The 23208-nt window shown below is 44.8% G+C and overlaps 1 protein-coding gene across 6 annotated transcripts in view; it reads left to right on the top strand.

Moving 5' to 3' along the window:
• The window catches only part of PDE8A (phosphodiesterase 8A), a 167501-nt gene that overhangs the window by 98680 nt on the left and 45613 nt on the right, over positions 1 to 23208 (top strand). Inside the window, exon 1 of one of the 6 annotated variants that reach the window (XM_053365111.1) lies at positions 18132 to 18150. The exons of the other annotated variants lie outside the window; for them this stretch is intronic. The gene's annotated coding sequence lies outside the window, so the exon portion shown is untranslated. Of the gene's footprint in view, positions 1 to 18131; positions 18151 to 23208 lie in introns of those variants that run through there. 6 annotated transcript variants of the gene reach the window in all.

Here is a 23208-nt window from a genome sequence, read left to right on the forward strand (position 1 = left end):
TTTTTGTGCATATTTCAGCAGCCAACAAGCCTGTTCAAGCCAAAAATGAGTGATGGCTGCTAGTTTAGGGAAATTTTTAATATTCCAATGCTGTACTGTTTTTAACATTTGATTGGGAGCCGCCCAGAGTGGCTGGGGAGACTCAGCCAGATGGGTGGGGTATAAATAATAAATTATTATTGTTGTTGTTGTTGTTGTTGTTGTTGTTGTTATTAAGGGACGCGGGTGGCGCTGTGGGTTAAACCACAGAGCCTAGGACTTGCCGATCAGAAGGTCGGTGGTTCGAATCCCCGCGACGGGGTGAGCTCCCATTGCTCGGTCCCTGCTCCTGCCAACCTAGCAGTTCGAAAGCACGTCAAAGTGCAAGTAGATAAATAGGTACCGCTCCGGCGGGAAGGTAAACAGCATTTTCATGTGCTGCTTTGGTTCGCCAGAAGCGGCTTAGTCATGCTGGCCACATGACCTGGAAGCTGTCTGCGGACAAATGCTGGCTCCCTTGGCTTATAGAGCGAGATGAGCACGCAACCCCAGAGTCGGTCACGACTGGACCTAATGGTCAGGGTTCCCTTTACTCTTTACTTTTTATTATTACTATATTATATAGTGCATGAAGATAAACTCATTAAATAACCACAGGATCCTGGGAGTCTTATTTGTAAAAGAGGGTGCTCGCTGCATCTCTGCATGATTCAGTGTTCTGGCCTTGCTCCCCTTTGCTTGTCTCCTTGGGAGCAGGTGCTTGTGGACACGTATTTTTCCTGTCACATCTTTGCACATGGCTCTGAACTGTTTGCTCACAATGCAGAACGGCAGCCTCCTGCCTTCCGAGGATGCTTCCCGTTGCCTCTCTGCACGAGTGAGAGCCCAGAGCAGCAATGCAGGAAACACTGCCTGATCTGATTTGTGAAGATACATGGGGCCGGTTTTAGGTTCGGGGGAACCTCAGCAAAGAGTCCTTCGGTGTCTCCCCCTTGTGGCTGAAGAGGCGGGATGCAGAACTCTTACGGAAGCAGCATTTTAATTTACCACCGTGGCGCAAACTCTGGGGCATCGTGGGAAACCAAAATGCTGCAGGGCATTCTGGGAATTGCGGTGATGGCTTCCTAGCACAGCTGCCTGCTGCTCAGATCAGAGCACTGGTGAAAATGGGGAGTGGGACCCTACTGGGGTACTGAGGCTGTAGCAGCTGCCTGGAGAGGCTGCCTGTCAGTGCTAGGCTGGTAGAAGCACAAACGGTTTTCCCTCCTACAAATGGTGTAAGGACAATCCTTATTCTTTCATACTCTTAGAAAAGGAATCACTTCTCTTTCACCTAACAAGGTGAGTGCCTTCGTACTGAACACAGGTACAAGATGTTCTCTACACAGGTACAAGGGTTTTTGTGTAGGGTAGATTTGATTTAAATCACGATTTAAATCACTAGTTAGTAAGACTTGATTTAAATCATTTATATTTTTTTACAGAAAGACTCATTCTTGCTGGTATAATCTTAATATTCACAACCAGAGGAAGGTTTCGTTTTTGGAATAATACATTTTCAGAGTAGTTTTTACAGTGATATCAAAAATTACTGATTTGGTTATACTATTAGAAATACATTGACAGATAATTATGAAATTATTGTGAGGTTTAATAAGTTAACTGTTTATATTTGGACAACTTTTCTGCTGTACTTTATTGGAAGGAGAAAAACAATCATTTCCTTAATAACAATTTAAACAATTTATTTAACTGAAACAATAACATTGTAGCATATGTATCCATGTTTGTTAACTGATGTGGTTAAACAATTTTTTTAAAAAACAACAACCTTAGACTGAATTTTAGCGCACATGGAAAACTTAAAACAAATCCTTATTTCCTGATGAATAGCCTTTGGACTACAATGTAACTTAAATAGAAAAATATCTTTAGAAAAATTTCCCCCCCAAAAGCATTTCATTTTAAAAATCCAATTTAAATTTAAAAAAAATCCATTTTTTAAAAAAATAATTGATTTTTATGCACCCTGGTTTTGTGTGAAAGAGTGTATACTTGTTGATTCATTCAGATCCACTATTTGTGTGCCCAGGTACACAGACTGTACACTTGTTGATGATCATATGTGAACAACTGTACAAGTGTACAGCTCAACTCTTTAGCTTGCTCACACTGAACACAAGTGTTCATTGGAAAGAATGTACATATGTTTGTTTATACAGCTCAACTAGTGTGCACAAGAGCTGTACACACATTGACTGTATCATGTGAATGCCCCTGGTGTCTTCTGTCACAAGTTTGGAAAACACTAGAGCAGTTTGATCGCTGAGAGAGTTCTAATCTTGAAAATTTTACTTTTTCTGGACTTTTCATAATTAATATTTAGTATATTAATATTTTCCAATAACCTCCTTGGTTCAGGTTATTCCATACATTTCAGGGGTTTTTTTAATGCATCATGGCAGACAGATCTCTTTACAGTTGCTACTTCTAAATACATTTCCTACTGCTCTGTTTTCCTTCCATCCTTAGCTTCAAATTGGGTCTATACAGTTTCATGGCATTGTTTTTGTCATACTACTTTTTTTCTGCGTCTGTCTCATTACTATGGCAATTACAAAATACAAACAGTGCGAGCAATGAGTAATGGCGATAAGGATTTGTGAAATAGCCTCAGAAAAAAAGATCTGTTTCACGCTTTCAAAAGATTTATGTTTGCAGATAAATAAGGAAGGAAAAGTGCTTCCTTTAAATCCATCTCCAGAACGCACATTTTCTGTGAAACCTCTGTCACAACCCCCTTAATCCTCCTCGCCAACTGAAATTTATTTTACCTATTTATAAAAGTATTTTATATCATCAAATATTGGGGCGGTGTACACCATAAAAGATAAAACACCGTTAAAAACAATACAAATGATCATTAAAGTTAAACAGCTGCCAAGGCATGTCAACATAAAAAATGTCTTCAAGAGACACGTGGAAGTCAAAAGTGAGGGTGCCTGCCACATCTCTGCCAGAACATTGTGTTCCGATTCCTGTTGAGTGTGTTCCATTTGTAAATAGAGTCCCCCGCTGCTGTGGGGAAGCACGCCTTGGTTTAAGAACGCTTTGGTTTAAGAACGGACTTCCGGAACGGATTAAGTTCATAAACCAAGGTACCACTGTACTGTACCACTGTTTGGTTCTCAAACTTAATCCATTCCAGGAGTCCGTTCGACTCCTGAAACTGTTCAGAAACCAAGACGCAGCTTCTGATTAGCTGCAGGAGCTTCCTGCACTCAATTGGAAGCCGTGTCAGATATTTGGCTTCCGAAAAACGTTCAAAAACCAGAACACTTACTTCTGGGTTTGCGGCATTCGGGAGCCTATTTGTTCGACAACTAAGCCGTTTGAGAACCAAGGTACCACTGTCTGTGGTGAAGATTAGGCTCGGGTCTCTCACATTTATCCCAAAGGATATCTTCCTTATGCGTACAGTGGTACCTCTGGATATGAACGGGATCCATTCCAGAGTCCCGTTCGCATCCTGAAGTAAACGTAAAATGTTACTGCGCGTGTCGTGTTTCACCACTTCTGCGCATGCGTGTGACATCATTTTGAGCATCTGCGCATGCGTGAGCGGCGAAACCCGGAAGTAACACGCTCCGTTACTTCCGGGTCGCCGTGGAGCTCAACCCGAAAATATTCACCCCAAAGATAGGGCCACATGGAGTTAGTCCACAGGTCACATGAAGGCCACAGGTCCACACCCCCCCACACTCCCAAAATAAAGGCATTTTTATTTTGGGAACTGATTTGCCTGGCTAAGGGCTACATTTAGCTGTTCCCATTCAGTTCTACTGTGTCCTTGAGATTTGTCTGCTTCACAAAAAAGAATTCCAGCACATTTGGTATAAGAGCTTTTATCACAAGATGACGTCAATGTAGAAGAAATATATTAGCCTCCAAATCTGCTGTAAAAAGATTATGTGAATAGATCCATAATAAACCTTTGGGTGGGTGTGTGGGTGTGTAAGGAGGGGTAGAATTGGGGGGTGAATGCAAGCAAAGAGTGATACAAAAGCCTTGACAATCCATTTTTCAAAAAGTGAAATGTATTATCTTAATTTAGATGCGTTAATTTTAGGCGCACTTTCAGCACTGCTGAGGCTTAATTTGCGTCATCAGGGATCTTCAAGGTGATTGACGCAGGATTGTTGCCTTCTTGATGAAAGGACCCTTGGTTACCAGAATTTTTTAATTTTGGGGGTGAGGTACATTCTACAAGCGCACAGCTTTGTCTGGTACCTCAGGTCACAATTTTTGTACCCCAGATTAAATTCCTGAGAACGGATTGCACAGATGTAGGAGGGCTGACTTCTGGTTTCGGGAAGCACTTGGGCACAAAGTGCCAGTGGGCCCCTTTGCCCCCTTTCCAAGGGACACGGGTGGCGCTGTGGTCTAAACCACTGAGCCTCTGGGGCTTGCCGATCAGAAGGTCGGTGGTTCGAATCCCCGCGACGGGGTGAGCTCCCGTTGCTCTGTCCCAGTGCCTGCCAACCTAGCAATTCAAAAGCATACCAGTGCAAGTAGATAAATAGGTACTGCTTCGGAGGAAAGGTAAACGGCGTTTCTGTGCGCTCTGGTTTCTGTCATGGTGCTCCGTTGCGCCAGAAGCGGTTTAGTATGCTGGCCACATGACCTGGAAAGCTGTCTGTGGACAAACACCGGCTCCCTCAGCCTGAAAGCAAAATGAGTGCTGCAACCCCATAGTCGTCTTTGACCGGACTTAACCGTCTAGCAGTCCTTTACCTTTTACCTTTGCCCCCTTCCCTTTCCTTTTCAAACCACACGCCTCCTCCACGCTTGGCACGACACCTTACCATTTGTTCCCTGGTTCGTTCTCAAATATTTCTATTCTCCCTCCTTTCAGCTGGTAATATTTATTTATTTATTGTTGCGTTTACAGTGGTACCCCGGTTTAAGAACAGTCCAGTTTAATAACGATTCAATTTACGAACTCTGCAAAACCGGAAATAGTGTTCCGGTTTGAGGACTTTACCTCGGTCTACGAACGGAAGCCGAAAGGTGGAAGGGCACCGGCGGCGGGAGGCCTCATGAGGGAAAGCGTGCCTCTGTTTAAGAACGGTTTTGTTTTAAGAACGGACCTCCAGAACAGATTAAGCCCGTAAACCGAGGTATCACTGTATATCCCACTCTTTTTCTCCGTGGCTTACAGGGTTCTCCCCCCTTCTCATTTAATCCCCGTGACAACCCTGTGAGGTAGGTTAGGCTGAGAGGCAGTGACTGGCCCAAGGTCACCCAGTAGGGATTTGAACCCAGGTCTCCCAAGTCCTGGTCAGACACTCTAACCACTGCACCACACTGTCACTTGCTTGCCTTTTCGTCTCCTTCGGAGCTCCCTTTTCAGGGTGCTCCCTTTCTTCCGCCTGGTGTTGCTTTCCCTGCCAATGTAATTTGCATCTCTTGTTTCTTCTCCCCACCCCCAGGCCACAGTCGCTGCATGAGACCACTTTAAAAGCCACGGCTTTCCCCAAAGAATTCTGGGAGCTGTAGTTTGTTAAGGGTGCTGAGAGCTTTTGGGACACCTTTGTCCCCTTCACAGTGCTACCATTCCCTGAATGGTTTTAACAATCAATTGCTCTTTACAGGGAACTCTGGGAATTGTAGTTCTGTGAGGGGAACAGGTGTCTCTCAAGGAGCCTGCCTTTGTGCACAAATCACAACGTTTTCTGTCAAAATACACACATACATGGGGGCTAGGAAAGGATTGGGTTTTGACTTGCAAAAAATGTTGTGGTGTTGTTACTTTTATTAAGTCAAGGTTTACGATACTACTTTAAGTCGCTTTGGAAACTATAATCAACACATGGGCATAGCTGGGGGGGCAGGGAGGGGCAGCTGTCTGTCCCCCCTCAAATCAATACAAATCTGAGGTTCTGTCCCCCTAACAAAAGCCTGCCCTCCCTTAACAAAAATCCTGGCTAGGACCATGACATTATCTAAAAAACTCTCATCAAATTGAAGATGTTCCTTGCTGTACTGGAAAACTGGGTTCCTAAATAAATACATTATTATCTTGATTGATTATACAATACCCTACATTTGCACATCTGCCAGGTGGATTAAAAACAAATCCTGCAGTATAAGTAGCATTTCTTTTTTTGCACGAACCCGCTGCCCCATCTAATCTAATCAATCTGAATTTAGTCCCTTTGAAAACAATGGGTTGAAGTTTGCGGTTGCTACTTAATCTCTTCATCGCTTTCCATGGGATTTGGTCAAATATATATACAGTGGTACCTCGGGTTAAGTACTTAATTCGTTCCGGAGGTCCGTTCTTAACCTGAAACTGTTCTTAACCTGAAGCACCACTTTAGCTAATGGGGCCTCCCGCTTGCCGCTGTAGTTGCGTACATAAATAAATTTCTATACAACTTGGGTAGCTCTGTCCCTAGAATTCCCAGTAATTCTGGGAATTAGTGGTTTATGTTATTAGGTGATATCCCGTATTCATCATCCTCAGAGTAGACTTGCTGCAATCAGAGACAGTGGGTCCACTCTGTGGCTTATTTGGACATCCATTAATAATAATAATACTAATGTATTCTACCATATTGCTAATATTACCATAATAATAATCATAAATAACAACAACAATATCATCTAACAGAAAGATCTATCCCTTTTTGTAAAAAATGAAATCATTCCTCAGCTATTTTAGACACACATTCTCGCTGGATGACCCTGTTCCTTAAAATTATACAAAAGCAATAAAAGGAAATGACATATATAGATAAAAAATGGGTAGGTCCATAACAGGAGCTTTCTTCACTTTGAATACACTATTCATTTCTACAAAAAGATCAGTGCTGGGTTTTGGTTTTTTTAAAAGGGAGTCTTCTAATTTAAGAGTCTACAGCCATATGTCACAATCTCTGTGGAAACAAAGATGGCCACTGTGATGAAATTGCACGAGCAACACACTCCTCTTTGTGGGGAAACATATGGTAGGTGCAGCTAATCCCAGCAGGCTGAGCTCTCTCCCACCCCTCGTTCTTTTCATATTGGAAAAATATTTCTTTGCAACATGCATTTGCTTCTGAAGCGGAAATTTTGGAGCATGCTCTAAAAGGTTGGATTTCATCTGATAGCTTGTGGGGCTGGCTCTAAAGATGACCAGATCTGTCAATTTTGGTTTCCCGCCATTTCTCGTTTTTCCATTCTTAAATTCAGTTCTCCACATTTCTGCAGCGATCTGCAATTTTTGTTTGAAACAATACTGAGGTGGGTGGAAACCCAGCCAGATGGGCGGGGTACAAATAATAAATTGTTGTTGTTGTTGTTATTTCTGACTTAGTATAAAGCAGCTTCCTATGTTCGGGTCCAGAATCTGAATCTTGAAGTTGCAGTAAATCAGCAAGGATGGTTGAGTCCCAAATGTTTCGTGACAGCAGTTGTGAAAAGAATCCTCAACCTGTAAAAACTCAAATGTAGATTGGTATGTGCAGGTTATCCCACTGTACGTGCATCAAATGATGCAATACTTCATTGGTCCCACTTCCTGGGCCACTATTATGAACTTGGCTGGAGTTCATAGAATCACAGAACTATAGAGTTGAAAGGGACGCCACGCGTCATCTTGTCCAACTCCATGCAATGCAAGTAGACCTTGGGTTTTTAGTGGTGATGGTGGCGAATAAGCAGATCTCACAAGAGCTCACAAAAGCTCTAACTCATATTTTAGAAGCATTGGGGAAAGTATTTGCCCTCTCTCTGACTGTTTTTCTTTCCATTTAGATGTCTGCATAATATTCTACAGTGGTACCTCGTGTTACATACGCTTCGGGTTACATACGCTTCAGGTTACAGATTTTGCTAACCCAGAAATAGTACCTCGGGTTAAGAACTTTACTTCAGGATGAGAACAGAAATCGTGCTCCGGTGGCGTGGCAGCAGCAGGAGGCCCCATTAGCTAAAGGGGTGCTTCAGTTAAGAACAGTTTCAGGTTAAGAACGGACCTCCGGAACGAATTAAGTACTTAACCTGAGGTACCACTGTACCTCATAAGGTTGAGTGTTGAGTTGAAAATATGCAGTCTGATCTTCCTCACATTCGCTCAGGGACTCACACTGTTGTCTCACAACTGCCAGGGTTGGGCAGAGCCAGAGTCAAAAATGAGCAGAGCATCGGAGGTCAGTTTTGCATAGTTGGTGACTTTCTTTCACACTCAGGAATCCCTCTTCCTTCTCCATCCAAGGCCAGCAAGAAGCGGAGGTGGATCTACTATGAAACTAATGAAGGTTTAGCTTCTGGTCCCCTGATCCATGAGGGGCTTCAAAAGCAACTGTAGACCACATGGCTTTGAAAATTTGAATCTAGTAGACCAGGCACCCCCAAGCTGAGCCCTCCAGATGTTTTGGGACTACAACTCCCATCATCCCTAGCTAACAGGACCAGTGGTCAGGGATGATGGGAATTGTAGTCCCAAAACATCTGGAGGGCCGAGTTTGGGGGTGCATGTAGTAGATCCAATTAAGTCTCAAATTGATTAATTTTTTCCTATATATTTCAACAATCCCAAAGTTTGAGAGTCAATAGCACAGATGTTGTAAAGGCTGTTGTAAACAACGCTACTGAAGAAGATAACAATGGTTACCCAAACCTCATTGCTGGTTATGAAGGCCTCCTGTGACAGTTCAGGCTTCATCAGAGCCTCAAAAATGTAGGTCCGCCACTGGCAAGAAGCTCTATCAGAGTTCGAGGACCAATTCCCGCCATGTGAAAGCATTCAAGGTGGTCCAAAAGAAGGCTAATGAGTAGGGCTGCCATACCTCCTTTTTTGGACATATCCAGGATTAATTCATCGGAAATAGCGCCCAGGCGGAATTTCCAAAAATGTCTGGGGAAACCCGGGCGAATCTGGTACGCAGGCTGAGACCCTACCTGCCTGCGGACTGTCTCGCCAGAGTGGTGCATGCTCTAGTTATCTCCCGCTTGGATGACTGCAATGCACTCTACGTGGGGCTACCTTTGAAGGTGACCCAGAAATTGCAATTAATCCAGAATGCGGCAGCTAGACTGGTGACTGGGAGTGGCTGCCGGGACCATATAACTCCGGTCCTGAGAGATCTGCATTGGCTCCCAGTACGTTTCCGAGCACAATTCAAAGTGTTGGTGCTGACCTTTAAAGCCCTAAATGGCCTCGGTCCTGTATACCTGAAGGAGCATCTCCACCCCCATCGTCCAGCCCGGACACTGAGGGCCTTCTGGTGGTTCCCTCATTGCGAGAAGTGAGGTTACAGGGAACCAGACAGAGGGCCTTCTTGGTAGTGGCGTCCACCCTGTGGAACACCCTCCCTTCAGATGTGAAGGAAATAAGCAGCTATCTTCTTTTTAAAAGACATCTGAAGGCAGCCCTGTTTAGGGAAGTTTTTAATATTTAATGCTGTATTGTTTTTAAGACTTGATTGGAAGCTGCCCAGAGTGGCTGGGGAAACTCAGCCATATGGGCTGGGTATAAATAATAAATTATTATTATTATTATTATTATTATTATTATTATTATTATTATTATTATGGAACTTGATTTTTTGGGAAATTTAGCTAAAAACTTCATTTTTTGGAGATTTTGTGGCAACAACTTTTGTGTCCGGATTTTCACTTTTTGAAATACTAATGAGGAGTGTGTAACGTGGGGAGAATTCCCATCTAGAGAGCTCTGGAGGGCTGGATTTGCTGTCTGGACCTAAGTTGCCCCACTCCAATACAGAAGTTGACTTTCACACCAAACCCAGCAAATACCCCACAGTAACCATGGCGGTTCCTCGAGTCTGTTGCTCTTAGGAAGCTGTTTATTCCATGCTGACGTCTGCTCACCCTACGATGTCATCAAATTTCCTGTTTTTGAGGGGTCCTCCCTCCCCCAACTTCTGCTAGGGCAGTGTTTCAGGGAGCTGTGCTAAAAACAAGATACATTCAGAAATTAGAACATGTGGTTAAATGCAGCGTAGCTAAGTAAATAAAGTAGGTGTTCAGCGGTGAACGGTTAGATCTCTGCTCACCATGGGAAAACTGACAGCTTTAAACGTTGAATGGAGTCATTTCTTTTTCTGTTAGGTTTTCTGTTTTGTTTTTTAAAGAAAGATCCACACTTGTGTCGTTTGGTTTTGTTTTTGAACACAAAATCTTGTCATCTTTTTCTTCTGTTTCTCTTTCGTAGAGAAAAACAACCCAGGGCGCTGAGATTTCCTTTTCCTCCTCCGATTTTGAACATGCGGAAAGTATTCTCAAAATAGTTCCTTTGCAATGATACTTTGCAATTTCTTTGCAATTATAGCTTTGCTATTTTATGTGCTCCATTAAGAGAAAAAAATTTTTTTAAGAAAGAAAATGTCTTTAAAGTAACCTTGGAGTGTTATCTAACACTTCATAGGTTGAGCAAAATTAGCAGCCAAAATATGCTGGAGATGTAAAAAGCAGATTATATGCATATATAATGGAACTGCATAAAAATAAATAAATAAAAATAAAATCTTTCTGGGCTGCAGTTTTGAATGAAATGCAGAAAATGACAGGTTGCACATTATCCAGAAACCCCAAAACAATTCTTCTCTGTGCTTCAATCTGAAGTTTTAAATGTTCATTCTTCAAAGGTTAGCAACTCCTGACAACAGCAAAAGTTCAGCAATGGAAAAGTACACATCCCTCAACAATTACAGAATGGCTGAGGAAAACTTAAGGGAATGTTATGGTGGTAAAACGGACATACATCTGTCACACCATTAAATATAACTAGCAAACCAACGTTAATGTGAAAGAGGAGCCTTTTTCGTTCAATTCAGAGTTACATAGATAAAATAGCTTATTAATTTGACACACTATCATTATGGAGAGTCTCATTTCTCAATTTTTCTCATTCTCCTTTTTCACTTTTTAGATTTTGTTTCATATTCTATATTAGTAGATTGTAATATTTAAAATTTGAAAGTATAAATAAATTCAAATACATCTGGAGGGTTACAGTTTCCCCATCCCTGCTATGCAACTTTTCTGCCTTATCCATGTAGTATATCAATATTGAGATACATACATCATGTCATCCTGAACTCTTCCATAGCGGCCATGCTGATTTTGCCCATGTACGTAGTCTTTTTGCATGTGCTGATGAAGAAATCAGGTAACCTTCCATCAACTATAGCTTCCCATTTTGGCTCAATCAGGAAACTGTAGTTGCTTCAGAACATTCCAAGGGACATGGGTGGTGCTGTGGGTTAAACCACAAAGCCTAGGACTTGCCGATCAGAAGGTCGAGGGTTCAAATCCCCGCGACGGGGTGAGCTCCCGTTGCTCGGTCCCTGCTCCTGCCCACCTAGCAGTTCGAAAGCACATCAAAGTGCAAGTAGATAAATAGGTTCTGCTCCGGCGGGAAGGTAAACAGCGTTTCCGTGCACTGCTCTGGTTCGTCAGAAGTGGCTTAGTCATGCTGGCCACATGACCCGGGAGCTGTATGCTGGCTCCCTCGGCCAATAAAGGGAGATGAGCGCCGCAACCCCAGAGTCGGTCACGACTGGACCTAATGGTCAGGGGTCCCTTTACCTTTACTTTTACAGAACATTCCATCATCTTAAATCATGCTTTGAAGTTTTAATATTCTGACTTACTCTGAAGCTACTAACCATGGTTTCCTGGTTTGATCAATACTTAACTGAATTCTTTGCTGGGTCACCAAAAAAAAGGAATAAACTGTGGGGTCCATGTATGAGCAAAAGGCTTGTTCCTGTCTTGGCTTATTAAGCCAAGATTTGATCGTAAGTAAAATGCTGAGAGAGAGATGCCGTATACATGGAAGTTTGGTGCAGAGAATGGCTTAATCTCAAACCTTTGATCCCCGCCGGACACATCTGCTCTTCCAGAACAGATGTAGACCATACAAGCGGCTTATTTGAATACTTAGCCAAAATATATTATTTTTATTATTGTTGTAGCAATGAAAGCCTGGGAAAAGAAACGAAAGTGCTCAAGTGATCCACAGTTTGTTTGGTCTCTGAAACAGAGGACAGAATGAGCAGAGCAGAACAGCTAATCACATCGTTGTGAATGTGGGAAGAACATTTCTCTTGGGTGAGCAAGTTGTACAGACCAATGAAACAGAACAATAGACATTTTGCAGGTGATTGATTAAAAAAAGAAAACAGAATTCTGGGGTAGTTATGGTAACATCCTATGCCGTCCTCTCCAGGGATGGGCATACGTGTCAATTTTTATTTCTCTCAGGTTCTCTTAAATCCTTGTGAAAATTCCTCAGTGAGTTTCTCTGGATATTCTCTATACATTTTTACGAAGTGATTTGCCCCCGAAAACAGTGCATAATGTTATCAGCCTTACCAATAATTCGTCTTGTTCTACTACACAATCATCTCAGGGCAATGTACAGTAAAAATAGTTTTGTTTATTTTTTAAGGTAAAGGTAAAGGGACCCCTGACCGTTAGGTCCAGTCGTGGCTGACTCTGGGGTTGCGGCAGTCATCTCGCTTTATTGGCCGAGGGAGCCGGCGTACAGCTTCCAGGTCATGTGGCCAGCATGACTACGCCGCTTTTGGCGAACCAGAGCAGCGCATGGAAACACCGTTTACTTTCCCGCCGCAGCGGTACCTATTTATCTACTTGCACTTTGACGTGCTTTCGAACTACTAGGTTGGCAGGAGCAGGGACTGAGCAACGGGAGCTCACTCTGTCACAGGGATTCGAACTGCCAACCTTCTGATTGGCAAGCCCTAGGCTCTGTGTTATTTCCACTATTATATGCATTTAAACTCGTTTTTTTTTTACCCTAGTACTTGCATTTTTGTACTTGGCTGGAGAACTGCACTGCAAAATTTGGAGAAGTGCACGTTTCAAAGGACAGCTTTTGTTTTGCATTTTGTTTTGGAAAGTTTAAATTAGGTACGTTTGCCTTTAAAAGGAAACTTATTCAATTCCCTTCCCCCCCATACCAAGTATCTCTTAATACTAAAAAGAGGTGTGTGATATCCCATCTGTCAAAGTGATAGGAGGACTGTGTTTGATCAGAAAGCATGCTGGAGAAAATAGGACTTCTTCCCTGGGTAGCAAGCCCATTCACTTCTCGTTAAAGTCCTATGGCTCTTCTATGGATGTCTGAATTGCTTCTCCAATGAAATGGCAGCTGAGTTAATTCTAGCATTTTTGTGAAGTTCCTAATAATACTGCCTTTGTGTAGGTACTAATCACAAGGCTGGGCTTGGCAGTTGTAGGGAGGCAATTAATTTTATCTCCGAAATATGTATGTACTGGGGAAGTCCCCGAGTATGTGAACATTATTTTTAACGTTGGTTGTTCCCATTTTCCTTCTGAACTGACAGGCACTCAACCACCTGAATTTGCTATTTTTTGCTTAGCATTTACACCATGCTGCCCATGACCTGGTGCCTTGCAGATGCATTAAGAGTACAACTCCAATTGGTTAAGATTTGAACTTGCTTCGAAGTTCACCTACTTACTGTAGCTGTTACACTGCTGTTTGTGTAGGATGAAGGCTGTCAGTTGGGTAAGAAGGCCCTTAAAATCCACCTGATCCTTTATATCCCTGCCTAGGGACGCGGGTGGCGCTGTGGGTAAAACCTCAGTGCCTAGGACTTGCTGACCGTAAGGTTGGCGGTTCGAATCCCTGCAGCGGGGTGAGCTCCCGTCGTTTGGTCCCAGCTCCTGCCCACCTAGCAGTTCGAAAGCACGTCAAAGTGCAAGTAGATAAATAGGTACCGCTTTATAGCGGGAAGGTAAACGGCGTTTCCGTGTGCGGCACTGGTGCTGACTCGCCAGTTGCAGCTTCGTCACACTGGCCACGTGACCCGGAAGTGTCTTCGGACGGCGCCAGCTCCCGGCCTCTTGAGCGAGATGAGCGCGCAACCCTAGAGTCGGTCACGACTGGCCCGTACGGGCAGGGGTACCTTTACCTTTAGTCACTGAAATACTGGAGAAAGTTGCTGTTAGTGGTCTCCCATGGCTCAGATACGTGGCTGATATCCAACAGGAGCCGTGTATTGTAGGCCCGTATTGTAGGCCCAATTTTGTGAAATTCCCTTCCAGTTGAGGTCACCTTAGGTGCTTACTGAAGAATTGCTTTATTCCAGCGGGCACTGTAGATGAATTCTGATTTTATTATTTTAACTGAGTTTTATTTGCGTTGTATTGAGCTTCTTGCACGCCACTTAGAGATGATTGCAATTCAGCAATATATGCGTTGTCAGAATGCACAAATAAATAAATAAAATCAGACTGTTGGGTTGTGCTTTAAGGTATTCTGGCAGTGATATATTTCTTTTTTTAAAAAAAAAAGTGTGTTTGTGTTGATCGTATCAGGGAGATGGAACAACTCTCTTGTTTTCAGGCTTCTCTTCTTCCCTGAGGGGAGCTTCCTCAGAGATGAGCCAACTGCGCAGTGAGCCTCTGGGGTCCAGCTCCATCCCTCATCTTGCGATTCGGCTGTTCCCTGGATACAGACCAGAATGAGTTCCTACAAGGAAACGGTTCTTCTGCCATACTGATTATGCTCCGTGAGGATCAGATAGTAGTTTGAGGGAGGAAACAACCTCTTGTTTGGTTGGCGTACTGGGTTGAATGTGTCGGAAGCTTGTGGTTTTCCTCCTCAGATGCCTGGTAGAGAGGGGGAACCATGGCTCTGCAGCACAGGAAATACAGTGGTACCTCAGGTTACATACGCTTCAGGTTAAAGACTCCACTAACCCAGAAATAGTACTTCAGGTTAAGAACTTTGCTTCAGGATGAGAACAGAAATCGTGCTCTGGCTGCGTGGCAGCAGCAGGAGGCCCCATTAGCTAAAGTGGTGCTTCAGGTTAAGAACAGTTTCAGGTTAAGTACAGACCTCCGGAACGAATTAAATACTTAACCTGAGGTACCACAGTACTTGCATGTAGAAGGCGCCTGGCATCAATCGCTAGCATCTCCAGTTAAAAGAATCTGGAGAAAAACCCTTCTCTGCTTAAGACACCGGACAGCCACTTCCTGCCAGCCAGTGGATGCTGGTCTATTCGAGCAGACAGGACTATGTCCCTCTGACTTCAGCCTGCCCTCAGCCAGCTACCACCTGTCTACATTCTTTCTTGCAACATGTTCTGGGCTAGAACTGCCAGCCAGCTTTTGTCCTCCTTTGCTCCTTGTGCAACTCAGCAGGGAGGAGGATGTGAGAGGACGGAAGTGAGTTGGCTCCATCGGTCATTGGCTCTGACGCTGCCTATCATTGGCTCTGGCTCCACCTACTGTCGGTCTCCCTGCCATCTTCCATTTCTAGTGGGCACCAGCCAGAGTAGACAAGACTGGGAGAGTATAACAGCAAATGGACTCTAGCCACATTCAGACCATAAATTTAAAGCACTACGGTACTGCTTTAAACAGGGACACGGGTGGCGCTGTGAGTTAAACCACTGAGCCTAGGACTTGCCGATCAGAAGGTTGGTGGTTCGAATCTCCGCAATGGGGTGAGCTCCCATTGCTCTGTCCCATCTGCTGCTAACCTAGCAGTTTGAAAGCACGTCAAAGTGCAAGTAGATAAATAGGTACCGCTCCGGCGGGAAGGTAAACGGCGTTTCCGTGCACTGCTCTGGTTCGCCAGAAGCGGCTTAGTCATGCTGGCCACATGACCCGGAAGCTGTACGCTGGCACCCTCGGCCAATAAGCGAGATGAGCGCCACAACCCCAGAGTCGGCCACGACTGGACCCTAATGGTCAGGGGTCCCTTTACCTTTACTACTTTAAACAGCCATGGCTTCCCCCAAAGGATTCTGGGAGCTATACTTTATTACAGGTCCTGAGAGTTGCTAGGAGACCACTGTTCCCCTCCCAGGGATGCGGGTGGCGCTGTGGTCTAAATCACTGAGCCTCTTGGGCTTGCCGATCAGAAGGTTGGTGGTTCGAATCTCCGCAATGGGGTGAGCTCCCATTGCTCTGTCCCATCTGCTGCTAACCTAGCAGTTTGAAAGCACGCCAGTGCAAGTAGATAAATAGGTACCACTGTGGCGGGAAGGTAAATGGTGTTTCCTTGTGCTCTGGCTTCCATCACAGTGTTTTGTTGCGCCAGAAGCAGTTTAGTCAAGCTATCTGTGAACAAACGCCGGCTGCCTCAGCTTGAAAGCCAGATGAGCAACCCCATAGTCGCCTTTGACTGGACTTAACCGTCCAGGGTTCCGTTACCTTTTACCTTTTTCTCTCCCCCCCCTCCCCCAGAGTTACAATTTGCAGACATCCTTGTGAAAAGGGACTGGCTGTTCAACCACTCTGGGAACCCTAGTTCTGGGAGGGGAATGGGACCTCCTAGCAACTCTCAGCACTCTTAACAAACTGCAGTTCCCATAATTACCGTAGTTTTTGCTCTATAAGACACACCTTTTCCCTCCTAAAAAGTAAGGGGAAATGTGTGTGCGTCTTATGGAGCGAATGCAGGCTGCGCAGCTATCCCAGAAGCCAGAACAGAAGAGGGATTGCTGCTTTCACTGCGTAGCGATCCCTCTTGATGTTCTGGCTTCTGAGATTCAGAATATATTTTTTCTTGTTTTCCGCCTCCAAAAACTAGGTGTGTCTTGTGGTCTGGTGCATCTTATAGAGCGAAAGATACGGTATTTCTGGGAAGCCACAGCTATTTAAAGTCATGTAGTGTTTTTTTAATTGTGCACCCTCAAATTTTAAAAATCAGGCCTTCGGTACCTGGTACCCAACCAGGTATTTTGGGGATCACAACCCCCATTATCTGTGACCCAACGAATGACCTTCTGGTGAGGACCGATTGGAGTGGTAACATCTGGAAGTCACCAAGTGAGGGGGGACTGCATTAAGCCCACATGAAGTTTTAAATAGGAGTCTGACCTTTCTCATACATTTTACTTGCAGTGTGGCCTTCATGTGATCACATCTCACTAGCATGAGCACGTGGCGCTGGTAAACATATCCTCATGTATATATAGGGAAGTTTCCATTCCAGTGACGCATGTTGCCGGTGGGAACTGATGCTAAGAAGCAGCCATCCCCTCGGACGAGGACGGGGGACATATTCACTGACCCTGCAGAACGCACTGCTGAAGTGTGGCATCACGTGGAAACATTTCCACATGATCCAAGTTTAAGGCGTAGAGAAATGCGTGGCTCTCCAATGTTGCTGGAGACCATCAGCCCCAGCTAAGCGTGGCTAGCGGTTAGGGATGATGGGCGGTGCAACCCCACAACATCTTGGGAAGACCACAGGTTTCTCATCCCTGATGGAAAAGGACCTTTAGCATGGAGTGGAGCGCATTAGAGGACTCTTGGTCTTTAGCAGAGTTTATTTATTAAGCACGATTGCTGCCAGCGGGGTTGTTGTATGACATGTTTTCCTTGCTCATAGTTTGTTTACTCAAAACGAGAACTCCCAGGAGGAAGCAGATCTTCCGAGAGCTCAGTTGCCATAGATGCTGCTCCTTCTGTGATGCAGCTTCTTCATAAGGATGGCAGCAAATAGGCTATGGATATATTTCTGTTTATTTTGCTTTTAAAGAGACATTAGCTCTCTTCTTGAGATCATTTACAATTTAATAAACCAACCAACCAACCTTGCCATAATTTGTTAAAATTGGGCCTTTAATCTTTTTGCCGTCTTTCCCTAGGGTAATAAAACACAAGAACCAAAAGAGGTTTTTAAAAAATGAACCAATGTGCCCTTAACATTCGGATTAGCTGATTCAAATCTGGCCTCACTAACTGAAATGGACTCTGCCTATTTATTTATTCAATTTCTAAACCACACTTCATCATATATTATTCCAGGACAGTTTTACCCACAAAAGTGTACACTTTAAAAACGATAACTTTAAAAAAACAATTGTAAAACATTGTATAGTAGTACCTTGGATCCTGAACGCCCAAGAACTCAGACGTTTTGTCTCCCGAATGCTGCAAACCCAGAAGTGGTTGTTTTGGTTTGCAAACGTTCTTTTGGAACCCTAATGTCCGACGGGGCGTCTGCGGCTTCTGATTGGCTGCAGGAGTTTCCTTCAGCCAATCAGAAGCCGCGATTTGGTTTTCAAATGTTTTGGAAGTCGAATGGACTTCTGTAACGGATTCTGTTCGACTTCCAAGGTACGACTGTAGAGTACAGTACAGCAGGTGAACAATAACAGATTAGTCAATTACAGTGTTATTTAAGTAACTTGTCAAATGTAAATCAATTAAAACCTGCAGCCCTGGTAAGTTGGTTTAAGATGATCAACTCTGCTCTACCATAGCCTCAGGGTAAACCTGTCAAATAACAGGTGTGCGAGAGCAATTGTTCCTTCAGCAATGAATTAAAATAATGCATAAATTGAATTTTAAAAGAGCAAGTTTCTGAGAACACAAAAAACAGTGTTTGTGGCTGTTTAAAATTCTATTATTCCAGATAATATTTTTTTGGCTTTCAGAAAGAGCATATCGCTGTCAAAGGAGGAAGACTGATAGAATCACCTTCTTTATGTCTTTATAATCTAGAATCATAGTTGTGCTGCATAGATACTATGCCTTTAAAGCACATGGTTTTCCTCAAAGAATTCTGCGCCCTGTAGCTTGTTAAGGGCTGCTGGGAATTCGAATTCTCTGAGGGATAAACTACCGCGCCCAGAATTCTTTGAGGGAAAGAATGTGCTTTGGGTGTGCTTTAAAGGCAGTGTGCTTTTTCATTCAACCTTGCAGAGCTGGGGGAGATTCCAGATCTCCTGGAAGATTAAGGCCACATCAACACCAGACATTTAAAGCACTTTGATACCACTTTAACCTTCCACCAAAGAATCTGGCTAACTGTTAAGGGTGCTGAGACTTGTTAGGAGATTCCTGTTCCCCGAGTTCCCAGGGAAAAGAGACTGACCTTTAAACCACTCGAGGAATTGTAGCTGTGTAAGAGTCTTGGTCTTGCCGATCAGAAGGTCGGCAGTTCGAATCCCCACGACAGGGTGAGCTCCCATTGCTCGGTCCCTGCTCCTGCCCACCTAGCAGTTTGAAAGCACGTCAGAGTGCAAGTGGATAAATAGGTACGGCTCCGGTGGGAAGGTAAACGGCGTTTCCATGCGTTGCTCTGGTTCGCCAGAAGCGGCTTAAGTCGTGCTGGCCACATGACCCGGAAGCTGTTTGCGGGCAAACGCCAGCTCCCTTGGCCTATAGAGCGAGATGAGCGTGCAACCCCAGAGTCGTCCGCGACTGGACCTAATGGTCAGGGGTACCTTTACCTTTACTTTTAAGAGGAATACGGCTCCTCTCATAACTCTAAGCACCGTTAGCAAACTCCTGGGTTCTTTAGGGGGAAGCTGTGACTATTTAAAACGATATCGTAGTTCTTTCAGTGTGTATTGTGAAGGTGAGACCACCCCAGCCAAATTGCTGTCTCCTTTTTGCTCTCACTTCACAATACAGGCAAGAATATTATAATCCAAATTCTCCCTTCTACATGCTGCCTGGTGACTGTCACACATGATTATCCGCCTGCGTCACCACTGCTGACTTCTGAAAGTGTTGCAATGATGCAGCAGGCCTTGAAATCCTGGCCCTGTGTGTGTGTGTGCAGGCACATTTGGACATGAGAGTCTCTGCCTGCCTTCGAGACAAGGACAGCTTTCTAATATAGAACAAAGACTACACGTATTTGTCTGGCTCGCTGGCAACTCTTGGCCTGCTGCAGTGCGTCCGTTTGTGTGCCAGGTCTCCTGTTTTGCTCACTCTCTCCCACCCCACCCCTTCCTGCTTGTTGCAGAAATGGATTGGGTGATGCAAGAACCATTTGCATAACTACATTATAAAGGAACCGGTGGTGCTGGAAGTTTTCCTGAAAAGAGCTTAGTAGTCAGAAAGAACCTGTTGACGTAGTGGCAGGGCCACATTGAAAGCGCTGTTCTTCAGCCATGGCTCCCCCCCCCCCAAAGAACCCTGGGAAGTGTAGTTTAAGGGTGCTGAGCATTGCAGGTATTCCCTTTGCAGAGTTAACAATTTGCAAAGTTACGTAACCATCAGTCTTCTTCCCAGGGAACTCTGGGTATTGTACCTCTGTAGCGGGGGCAATGGGGATCTCCGAACAGCACCCATAACAAGCTACGGTTTGCCGATTATCTGAGGAAACCCATGACTGTTCAAGTGGTATAATATTGCTGTAAACTTATGGTGTGTATTTAGCCTAAGAAAGCCTCGTTTTCACAGTACAGTGGTACCTCCGGTTGCGGACAGGATCCACTCAGGAGCTCTGGTCGGATCCTGAGGTTTCCGCAACTGGAGGAACCACTTCTGCACATGCGCAGGTGGTAAAAACCCGGAAATATACCAGTACTTCTGGGTTTGCTGCTTACGTATCCCGAAGTTTACGTAACCGGAGGGATACGTAAGCAGAGGTACGACTGTACAGTGGTACCTTGGAAGTTGAACAGAATCCATTCCATGCCTGTTTGACTTCCAAAACATTTGGAAACCAAGGTGCGGCTTCTGATTGGCTGCAGGCAGCTCCTGCAGCTAATCGTAAGTCGCAGAAGCCACGTCGAATGTTTGGCTTCCGGAAAAAACGTTCACAAACCGGAACACTCACTTCCAGGTTTGCAGCATTCGGGAGCCAAAACGTTTGACTCGCAAGGCGTTTGGCTTTCAAGGTGCAACTGTACATTTAAAGTACTATGATACCACTTTAAACAGTCATGGCTTCCCCCAAACATTCCTGGGAACCGGGGCAGCCTGTCTTGCTTCACTACCTGAGGTGAAACTGGAATGTGCTGCTGCCACCACCTTAAAAGAAGCTTTGCTTACCTGGGTCATGCAGCTGTGAGTTCCAGGTTCTGGGGAGATCTTATGGGGTGCAATCTTGCCACAAAGGATCTCATCAGAAGTCACCACTTCTCACTTCTCTGGTGGTGGGAGTGCCACCGCTTGATATTTCACTGCCCGAAGCGTCTGCCATAGTCCGCCTCATGGGCAGGACAGTTCCCTGCTGGAAACTGTAGATTAAGGGTGCTGAGACTCTTAGCCGCTTTGAGACTCCTTAAGGGGAGTGAAAGGTGGGATATCAAGTCCAAACTACTACTACTACTACTACTACTCTTCTTCTTCTTCTTCTTCTTCTTCTTCTTCTTCTTCTTCTTCTTCTTCGGGTTGCTATGAGACCCCAATTCCTCTCATGGAGCTACAATTCTTGGAGCTTCTTGGGGAGAAGGATTGATTGTTAAAACTCTCTAAGAGTTGTGGTTCTGTGAGGACCAGCACTCTGATCCTGCACCCTGGCTCATGTGGAACACTGCTGGTTTACTCTGGGCTCAGCCAGCAGAATTTAAATTTGTGTACAGTGGTGCCTCGCAAGACGAAATTAATTCGTTCCGCAAGTTTTTTCTTCTTGCGAGTTTTTCGTCTTGCGAAGCACGGTTTCCCATAGGAATGCATTGAAAATCAATCAATGCGTTCCTATGGAGACCGTCCAGGGACAGAGGGGAAGCGCCGCGCGCCTTCCCCTCTGTCCCCAGACCTGTTTTAAAGCAAGGGAAGGGGCAGCGGAGAGAATCGCTTCTCCCCGTTGCCGCCCCTTGGTTCAAAAGGGGTCCTTCCCCTCTGTCCCCGGAGATTGTAGGGCTGGCAACGGGGAGAAGCGATCTTCTCCCCGCTGCCCCTTGCTTCAAAAGAGGTCCGGGGACAGCGGGGAAGACGCGCTGCGCTTCCCCGCTATCCCCGGAGCTTGCGGGGCAAGCTTCGTTTTGCGAAGCAAGCCCATAAGGAAATGCGTCTTGCGAAGCGGCTAAGAAAACGAAAAACTCCTTCGTCTAGCGAGTTTTTCGTCTTCCGAGGCGTTCGTCTTGCGGGGTACCACTGTAATTTAAGCTGGCATAAGTCACCAAAAAGGTTGGGATGGGGCAAGGAGAGACACCTATAAGCAAACCCTGTTCATCTTGGGCACGTGACCTCGGGCCCAATCCTTAAAGTGTGGGCCCACACTCACCTGCCACACGAGAAGAAGAAGAGTTTGGATTTGATATCACTACCCAAAGGAGTCTCAAAGCGGCTAACATTCTCCTTTCCCTTCCTCCCCCACAACAAACACTCTGTGAGGTGAGTGGGGCTGAGAGACTTCAGAGAAGTGTGACTGGCCCAAGGTCACCCAGCAGCTGCAGGTGGAGGAGCGGAGACATGAACCCGGTTCATCAGATTACGAGTCTACCGCTCCTAACCACTATACCACACTGGCTCCTAAATGGAGTTTGGGATCGGTGTAATTTCGATTGGTATGAATTATGCCAGCCTACATTGCACCAGCTTTCTATAGTTAGGATTGATCTGTTAATCTGAGCTGGATTTTCAGAGACCCGTCTTTAACAAATAACCAACAGCTTTCAGTATGATTTATTCGAGAGCTCTTACCTTTGTCCCTTTTTAATCTGGAGAGTAAAAGTCAAAACATCTTAGGGACTCTTTGTTCCTTGGCTGTTCCAACTTCTGATTACCCTTGGCTCCAAATTGCCGCAGGAGTATGAGCAAGGAGCTGGTTTGTACTCTTCTTTACACTACTCTATATCAACAGATAGCTGTAAACCCATCAGTGTTAATTGCGCTGCTGTGGTTTACCCGCTGTTGTAAATGAGGTGAGAAGCCAGATCAGGAACTGCAAAGTGCTCAGTGTATAGCAGCAGTAGTATTTGAAAACAAGCCAGAAACAGTGTATTACTTTGACTGATGCTTTGTGTATGGCTGTAAAAAAACACACACACAAACCCGTAATGAAATAAGATACTCTCAAGGATTATCCTGTGAGCTTGGTGATGGTTCCGTTAAATGCTTGCGATGACAAAAATAACAACCCAGATTTCAGTATCTTTTAGGCATTCCTTCGTAGTTCAGTGGTAGAGCAAATATATTGCAGGCAGGCAGAAGGTCCATGGCTTCTCCAGGTAGTATGGTCTCATATGTTCCTCTTAACAGAAGACAGCCCTCTGTCTCAGGGATGGCGAGCCTGATGTTGCCGAACTTCAACACCCATCATCCCTGACCGCTTGGCCATATTGGCTTGGGTGGCTGGGAGCGGAAGTCCAACAACATCTTGAGGGACATTGATCCCCCATTCTTTCTATTCTATGAAGGGCTGTAAGAGGACAGTTCTCTCTTTGAAAGGTTACCTGGTTTAAAGATGGTTTAAAGATAAAGAACCATAAGAAAGGAGGAGAGCAGTGGCTGGCTTTT

This window comes from Podarcis raffonei, chromosome 14 (assembly GCF_027172205.1).
Source record: "Podarcis raffonei isolate rPodRaf1 chromosome 14, rPodRaf1.pri, whole genome shotgun sequence".
Lineage (NCBI taxonomy): Eukaryota > Metazoa > Chordata > Lepidosauria > Squamata > Lacertidae > Podarcis > Podarcis raffonei.